Source organism: Nicotiana tabacum, chromosome 8, assembly GCF_000715075.1.
Source record: "Nicotiana tabacum cultivar K326 chromosome 8, ASM71507v2, whole genome shotgun sequence".
Taxonomy (NCBI): Eukaryota; Viridiplantae; Streptophyta; class Magnoliopsida; order Solanales; family Solanaceae; genus Nicotiana; species Nicotiana tabacum.
Genome location: NC_134087.1, coordinates 4,653,882 through 4,663,272, shown reverse-complemented (window position 1 = coordinate 4,663,272; position 9,391 = coordinate 4,653,882). Strand labels below are relative to the sequence as shown.

At 37.5% G+C, this 9,391-nt stretch overlaps 1 long non-coding RNA gene across 1 annotated transcript; it reads left to right on the top strand.

Annotated features, from left to right (window-relative positions):
• The first annotated feature begins 715 nt into the window (after nt 1-715).
• LOC107775497 (uncharacterized) lies at nt 716-3,566 on the top strand. Its single transcript, XR_001645759.2, has 2 exons — nt 716-1,754; nt 3,130-3,566. It is a non-coding gene; the product is annotated as an uncharacterized LOC107775497 (long non-coding RNA).
• The last annotated feature ends 5,825 nt before the right edge of the window (nt 3,567-9,391 follow it).

The following is a 9,391-nucleotide window of genomic DNA, read 5'->3' as shown; positions in this document are numbered from 1 at the left end:
ATTTATAATTAAATATATTGTAGTAATAAGCTCCTTTATAATGTTAACATCTTTAAGGATATTTTTCTTTTTAATAAGAAAAGTGCTTATCAATACTTGTTTGCCAAACACTTCAACGACTTTTTTTAAGCTTCAACACTTTTATTCAAACATTTAACTATTTATTTATAAAATAAGCTTCCGCACTTAAAAGTCGCTTGTGCTTAAAAGTCACTTTTTTTAAGCCAATCCAAACAGGCTCTAAATGACAATTGAATTGTTTCTTTCGAAATCTTGAAAAGCTAATACGAAAATCACATTCAACAGCAAGACCAAAGAAAATAAATCTTACCAATATTACAGTAAGGTATGTAGTGGGATGAATGAGATTCTGCGTCTCGCTAAAACTTAATAGTAGCAGCACAAAAATAAATTAGTTAAACCATTAAGGTTTGGTACATTAAGAAGGCGTTTGGAACATAAAAATTATAATTTTTGAAAAAAAAAGAAGAAGTATTTGAAGTTAAGTTGAAAAATAATATTTGGAATTTGAACGATGTTTAAACATATTTTTTTTGGTAGTTTTGTGAGTTGGAAATTTTTTTTTTCTGAAAATTTTAAAAAATGATCAAAACTTATTTTTTGGTTTTTAAAAATTTATTTTCGATATTTTTTCAAAAACTTACAAAGTACACTTTTGAAAAAAAAAAAGGAAAAAAATTATGGACATCTTGGACTTTTTCCTTTTTTCTTTTTGGTCCGAAATGATCTTTATTAATTTCCCAAATTAACATGAACCTCTCTCTCTCTCTCCCTCTCTTTGAAGACCCGATTTTAACCCCTATCCGACCCGTTTCTCTGCAACATCACCCGGTCTCCGTTACATGATGCCCTAGTTCTTGGGGGCATCATCATCTGTACAGTTCCTTTTGATTTCAACATTTTGGGACCATTCCATTTTGGGGCCCATTTCGTTGATTCTTCAATATCAGAAACAATAGCTGGGCGCCTCTACTACTGAAAGTCTTTGAAATTTTCCGGACCCTAATTCGTTATGCCCAATTGTTAAAGCTCCGATTTTTTGGTAAAAGAGTTGATTGGGATGAAACGGGTTCAAATGAAGCAAAGTGGGTATTGAATATTCATATAGTTGACCCGAATTAGCTTTAAATGGATCCCTCTTTGTTGATTTTAACGTTGGGTTTCTGTCTTTGTTTCCTTATTCTTGCCGTACAATCAAGTCCTCCGCCTCCTCCTCCACCGTCTCACCAATCTCCACCGCCGCCGCCGCCTTCTCCTTTATCACCACGGCCTCCTCCACCACCCCACCAAAGTCGCCGTCCTCCACCACCTCCAAAAAAGACTACCTCCGACAGTAAAAACTCTAACCACGGTAAAAACCACCACCATAAATCTAACGGGAAATTGCCTCCACCTATAGGGCAAAAAAAGTTAAATTTGGGGAAGAAATTGGGGTTAATGTTTGCGGGTGTTGCTGTGATATTGCAAGTGTGTGTGCTGGCGTTCTTGATAATCAAGAGAAGGCAGTTGTTAAAGGCTCATAGTAGTAGATTTTGAAGGGATATTTGTATATGATGTGTATATCAGCTCCCATTCTCTTTTAGTATATGATTCTCTTTTGGCGGCGGAGCATGTTAATTGCAGTTAGCCTTATTGATTCCGATTTTTAACATGGCATTAAACGGAGTAAAAGGATTAAGGATTCAGCTGAAATGTTGGTTTCTGCATTTGCATTGGTCTGCTCCTGTAAATTGGTAATTTTTTATCGGCATTCATTATCAAATTTTCTTTTTTCCCCCCAGATTTTCTCAATGTTTTTCAATTTCTGTTTTTAATATTACGTTTTTCTTTTAAATGAATGAGTAGCATGTATGACTCTTGAAGGGGAGTTGCTGCCACGTGATCGGGAGGTCACAATTCGAGTCGTGAAAACAGTCTATTGCAGAAATGCAGGGTAAGACTGTGTACAGTAGACCCTTGTGGTCCGGGGCTTTCCCGAACCCCTCGTATAGCGGGAGCTTAGTGCACCGGACTGCCATTTAGTAGCATGTATGACTCCTATGAATGATTTAGAACTCATTGAGATTCTTATATATAACATGATTTTGAAATATCTAATTTCTCTGTAATTATGCTGTTGCTTTTGATGAGCTTTTATGCAATGGGAGAGTAGGAGGATAATTGAATATTCCAGTAGTCTGAAACTGCAAACAGCTTTTGTCAAAAGTCATCTTTGATGAGTCCTTTTTTGCTGGAATATTCTGCATATGTTTGTTATGAGTGTTGGTCTCATCTTTAGCAAAAATGTACTGTACTGCTGCAAAGTTGTATCCATTATCCATGACAGTACAATGACAACAACAAACTCAGTGTAATCCCAACGCCGACCTTATCCCTACTGTAAGAAGATAGAAATGCTGTTTTCGATAGATCCTCGGCTCAAGGACCATTATACATGATAGTGAACTAGAAAAATGAAGCTTTTGCAGTGCATGCTTAGGTGGACTAGTGTACCTTTGAGAAATAGAGATCTACGTGAAGATTAGGAGAGCCTTTATTTCTAGTTGCAGGAATGTGAAAGAATCAGTTTGAAGTTATCAACTAGGATAATCTATTAGTTACTTTATATCTTTCAAACATGATTTCAAGTATCCTATACCCAGCGTAATTTAATTAAGAGATAGAAAGGATCCGAGGTGAAAATTCATGGTACAACTTGAATTAACTGTCTTTCATGTCAAAACAGTTCCACCTTTTCTAGTTTAGAAGAAACTAATAAATCGAAGTAAGGGTTAATGTAAATAGTGGAGACTTTCTTAAAACAATTACTCCTATTTAATATGATTTGTCCAACCGAGTTTTCTTGCACATATCTCGACTAATCCACCTAACAACCTTCTACATCCCAGAGAATGGGGCCTTAATGGATACCCCTTAAACCTCAATTGATGTAAAACTAATTTCTTGACAATGGGAGTTGCTTGGTTTTTCCTAGAATTAATTTGCTGTTGGCTGCTGGTAATATATGATTTGAAGTTTGTCTAACAACAAAAATATCGTAGTTACTTGTGCTTCTTGTTGTGTTTCTCTAGAAATGCTAACTCATGACTGTCGTTTTTGGTATTATAGGTCTCAAATGAAAGGATTAAGATGATATATTGCCTCCTTTGTCGATTGTTGTTGTCAATTTTAAGGAATTGGCGCGGATTTGTTTTGGAGAACATAATGTTGTCTGGTGAGAAAAGAATGCTGTAGGGAAACGAGCATACTGTTGATGGAGGCATGACCGGTCATCAACAAAGGTGAAATATGATTTCTAATGTATAGGTTAAACACCACAAAACACTTTAATTGTTGGTATAATCTAACTGTTGTACATGATATGAAAACTTAAACACGGGCAAAATGTAATCTCTATCTTAATATGCTTTAATGTGTTATAACATATAGACCTAAAAACAGATAACATGGAATGTGCAAAAACATGAATTGCTAGCTAGGACCACAAAAAAGATGTTCTCTTTAGTCTGAAAAATGTTTCTATTTGATATGATACATATTTTATATTTGGTCTGAGCATGTTTCTTTTGGGCATGATAATACCAGGACATTGTCATTTTCCCTCTTTCCTTTTGAGCATGGAGGTTAATGGGAGCATCTGATAATTTTTTTAATTTTTTTTTTTGGTAACTGTAAACGAGTTTTATATACAATTTATTCTTTACTTGGAATTATTTTACCATATGATCCAAACTTTATATTTCAACTTCAAAAAGTCAAATTCTGCCACTTAAACACATAGGTTGAACTAAGTCACATAAATTTCGTGTCGGGAAGCCTCACGTTGGGTGTTAAAGCGCTTCCTAACAAATCGATTTCATATCCAGGGAGATAGAGACTTGAACCCGAAACCTCTAATTAAGGATGAAGGAGTACTAACCACTCCACCACAATCCTATAAGATAACTTTCTTTTAAGTTAAATAACTCCATTGCTAACCCGAGCCTTCTTAAGATAACAAAGGGTCATCAACTCATTATAAAATGCAGATATCATCAATGTATCCAAGGGTGTGGACTGTCTAGTGGTATATCATCAATTGGAGGCTTATAATATTATGGAACTAAGAGAATTACAATGAAGTTATAACAATACAATTATCCAGGGCGCGCTCAATTTTAGATGTTTGCATTTATTTCCACAGCTATATGGTTAAAATTGTTCATATATGTTGATGTTATTCCCTCCGGTCCACAATAAGTGACCAATTTACCTTGGACACACGGATTAAGAAAATACTAAATTCTAGATAAAAATAATTAGTGTGACTAAATTATCCTTGATTAAATATTGCAGCGTAGTTATAGTAGCACTTACTTCTATTCTCAAATGTGAGGAGTAAATGACGTTTTAGGGATACGTACATAAATGTAATTTTGGAAAAATAAATTATATAAATGGACATTTATTTTGGATCAAAATAAAAAAGCAAATTAGTCCCTTATTGTGGACCGGAGTAAGTATAATTTAAGGAGGTAAAGCAAATAATCATGTTGAAAAATATCAGGAAAATTTCGGCTTTTATGTTAGTGAGATCGGTTTTAAAACCAAGTGGACCCCATGGTTCAACCACTTGGAAATTCATCCCAGGATTTTGGCTCTTATCCGATCTTAGGAAAAAAAATATGTACTAAGTTATATATACAATAGTATTTTTTTAAATATTTAATGTATTTGATCAACCATTCAACTTCTTTTTATGTTTATTGCGTAAACATGATTATGTAAATATATTTCGCATTGCAAAACAATGTTATGTAATTATCTTTTGCGTTGTAACTCAAACTCATTTAAAGAATTTTTTGTTATAAACCATTGAACTCCCTTATAAAGAGGAAAAGTTCTAGTAATAACGTGGAAATGGAGTTCAAAAGTAATTTTAGGTCACGTCTCCAAATTTCAGATATGACATTTTTGAGAATCTGCCACTAAGTGCTTTGTCTTGTCAGTGTATTATTATTTGGAGTCTAGAACCTTTTTGTTGTCTTTTTTTGGCAAAAGATACGTAAATAAGTGTAATAAAGAAGAAGTTACATTTATATATCTAACGTCAAAACACATCACGCTATACTTTAACGGTAACTTTTACCGTTAAGGTATAACGTGATGTATTTTTGCTTTATATGTACTGACATTTACTGACACAGATATAGCGTGCTGTATTTTCACGCTATATATAGCGTGAAAATACAACACGCTATACCCCTAATTAAATAATTCCCTTCGTCTTCTTACCCGACCAGAAACGATCCCTCCCCCATTTTTTTACTTTGAAGTAATTTCTGGTCCCTCCTCCTAGCGTCTTCTTTAAAAAAAATGTGGGCCCCACCCGTCATAGAAAATGTTAAGAACGTGGGTCCCACATCGTAGTAGAGCATCGTATTGTTGTGGTTTCACTCTTTTGGACTCAAATTTTCACACAAAACACTACATCTAGGTATTTCGATTTATTTTATGTTGAAACTTATATAATAATGCATATTTATTAGTTGATTGAATGTGTTTCCATGCCGTTTTGTGTTTTATTTGCGAAACTAGTATGTCATATTTATCCGGACTTAAATATTAGTGTTCTAAAAAATGTAAAATTGAGAAATAATTTTTTCTATTAATATAAGGATTTAGATATTACTGTTTCCATGCCGGTTTGTGTTTTATTTTTGCGAAACTAGTATGTTATATGTATTTTTGTGAATGTTATGTGATTAAAATGTATTTGTTGTTTATATTTAGTTTAGATTATTTATTAGCGTAGTAAATTGTAGAACCTGTTAGCATAGTAAATTGTAGAGTATTTTAGCGTAGAATCCCTATTTTAAGTATTGCTTATATTGGTAGATGAAAATATATGCTTTGTACAATTAAATAATTAAAAATTAAGAATTTAAATTTTTAAAACAAACACACACAAAATAATCAAAATATTGAATTTGACACACATAATTATTAATGATAGTTTGGTGTTACTGGGCCTCAAATATCGAGCATGGAACCCAATAGGTATATATACTTTGTACAATTAAATAATTAAACATACAATTAATGTTATTTAATTTATAGTTGACGACATGGACGCACCGCCTATACATCCTGGCCCTTACTCTCGTGAGATATTAGTTCTACAGGGCGATCATAGGTCCGCCCATATATGGGACGGGGAGTTACTGTCCCAGACTCTCCGCGCTAGGAGAGTTGACGACCTGTGGGATTTTTTGAGGCCCAGAGATCTCCACGAACGTGTAGTCCAGCGCCTACAGGATACGGGGTTTTATAGGATTATTGAGATCGGACTGATGCAGCTCGACTGTGCTTTGATCACGGCGTTGATTAAGCGGTAGCGACCGGAGACACACACCTTTCACCTGCCCATTGGCGAGGCCACCATTACGCTGCAGAACATGGAGGTTTTATATGGCCTGCCCGTTGATGGCATGCCCGTTTCACTGCCTATTGCTATGAGATCTATGTCACACAATGATTATTGAGACATGCTGCAGGAGCTCACGGGTTTCAGGCCACAGGACGAGACATTTTCGTCGGGTGCTAGTCGGTTGTCTTTGACCCCTATTAGACAGTATCTGGAGGTACTCCACCCCATTATCACCGACGATACATAGGAGGTACATATTACCCGGTATACGAGGTTGTTGTTGCTTCTTCTATTTGGAGGGGTTTTGTTCCCGAACACTTTGGGGAACCTAGTCAGCCTGAGATTTCTTCATCATATTCAGCTGCTAGATGAATTACCCTATTATAGTTGGGGTGCTGCTGTTCTCGCCTACATGTACAGGAGTATGTGCCGGGCGAGCATGGGCACTCAGAGAGATGTTTGTGGTTGTCTGCCGCTTCTACATGTGACAACATATTCGAATAATCTGTTCATCAGTTCCAACTCTACCTAGTTAGAATTTATCTTAAACCTAACGTCAATTTTCTATGTTAGGTTTGGGCCTGGGAGCGGTTCTTGCAGTTTCAGCCACCTCTACCACAATTACCTCCAAATATAGCACTTTCGGAACTCCCTCTAGCCAAGAGGTGGGTTCTCCGCCGTACACTCGAGAGTATGATGCTCATCATAATCTCCCCCTCTGCAGGGATGTGTTGGATCTGCTGGAGGGCATACAGGTAAATATGTGCCTAAACTTACCTGGTATAGATTAACTTAGTGTTGGGCATACTCACGTTTTGTGTTCTTATTTGATTAGTTCATCTAGACGACATACAATGATGATTTGATTGATGGCTTGCCAGCTTATTGCTGGGCTGACCGATTGATTTGAAGCACTTCTGCCCCGCTCATATGCCTCGATATTATGGAGCATCATGCCTCGAAGCGGGTACTTCGCCAGTTTGGCCGCCCGCAGTATATATCGAGGGGGCCTATGGGACCCCAGACATTATCAGAGGGATGATCGTTGCAGGGCGGACGACACATTTATGGCATGGTTAGCGGGGCAGATCCATATTTGGGACCAGTGGGATCGGATGATTCCGCCCCCACCTACACAGATCCAGGAGGTGGCTAATGAGGGGTATCTGTCCTGGTACCGCCAGGTTACCCGACTTTTTATCTGGAACCCTATTCATCAGGCTGGCGGTCGGTACGTTCCATATGCCGGGCGACACGAGGCCCTGGTATATTTTCTGTTATTATTAATTATATAACTGTAACTTAGTGCAATGTATGTAGTTTATATTTTATACGTTGTGCAGGCTATTGGACCATACATAGTCTATCAGATGGGACTGCAGATGCAGGATTATGTAGGCTATCCTGCGACCGCTTTGCACTTACAACCGTCGATTTGTAGAGTTGGCTTCCCGGACACTGCAGCAAGCCCGGGAGGATCAGCATTTGACACACATGCCTGATTATGTGGAGCTAGAGCAGTACGAGCGAGGCCTTGGTGTGGCACGAGGTGGTGGTGCCCGACGAGGTGGTGGTTTCCGACGAGGCGGGGGTGCCGGACGACGTGGCGGTGGGCGGAGAGGAGGTGGTCCCCAGCAAGGGGGCGTTGAGGCCCTTGCTAATGATGTTGCTGCCGATCTGCCGGTAGCCTACATGAGACGAACATGCCGTCATATAACCTTGGGATGGATCTCACTCTAGGGACTTCGCAGGTGACCCCGTCAAGTCAATTATTGATCACGGGCACGGACCTTTCTAGAGTCGATAGGGATACATACTTTCCAGGCCCGTCTACTGTTGCTGAGGACCGGCAGACCCGAGATTTACATAGTGGGCGCCGATTGAGTTATGGTTCATCATCACAGGAGCAGGTATGATTTTCTTAGTATTGAATTATAATTTGTCTTTATTTTTCATAACATTATTAATTTCCTTTTTAAGGTTGAACGCGATGCTGATATGACTGCGATAGATGATTACATTCAGGAGCCCGACGATATCGTGGTAAGACAATTTAAATTGTTGTGACTTATTTTATACTTTGCTATCCCGCGCTTTCTATTCTTATGTAGGTTTCTACTAGACTGGCAACCCCTTTTACTGATCCTGTCAACACCACTGATGTTCATGATGCGGCGCATCCGGCTATTAGGAGGCGACTTGATGATGACGATCCCGATAGCGTACCCAGGCGGGATGGGATGCACCTCAGGCCAGTGGCTGCGTTGGAGCACACTGGATGCGGGACACATTGCTTTTCTTTCCTTGTTTTATCTTTTTGATATAAATAATATTTTTGTATATACATTAACAACAATTTTTATATAATATGCGCATTACTTTTATAATTCTCCGTTCATTAGTTAGTTTCGTACTACAACACAAACACTTAAATTCCACTACAATTAATAAAAATAAAGTTCATTACAACTAATTTAGTCTAATACTACAATACAAACACAAACATAGCAACTTAACATAATTAAAATTCAATACAACTAATAAAAATACACGACACAAGAAACATAAAGATAAAGTGATACACTAAACACACACATGTCAATATTTAGTCACTGCCGCCCATTATTTTCTGCTCCAACCACTTAAATTGTTCTTCCAGCTTCTTTTTTTCTTCTTCTACCTCTTTAAGTTTCGCTTTCAACTTCACAACCTCTCTTTTATGTTCTTTTTCACGTTCCCACTGTTTTAAACACAAATCATTAAGATCGTTCAATAATTCTTTGTAGTATTCCTGATAATATGGTTCATCAATCCATACCTCAAAATCGCAAATAGGTTCGCCGGGAACCTTATAAAACTTGTTCAAACATTCCCAGTAGCGGCGTCCAGCTTCACCATTATCCCAACAACTTCAAATCTGGCATTTTTCCACACTTGCACCTTGGTACATAAAGAGGTTGA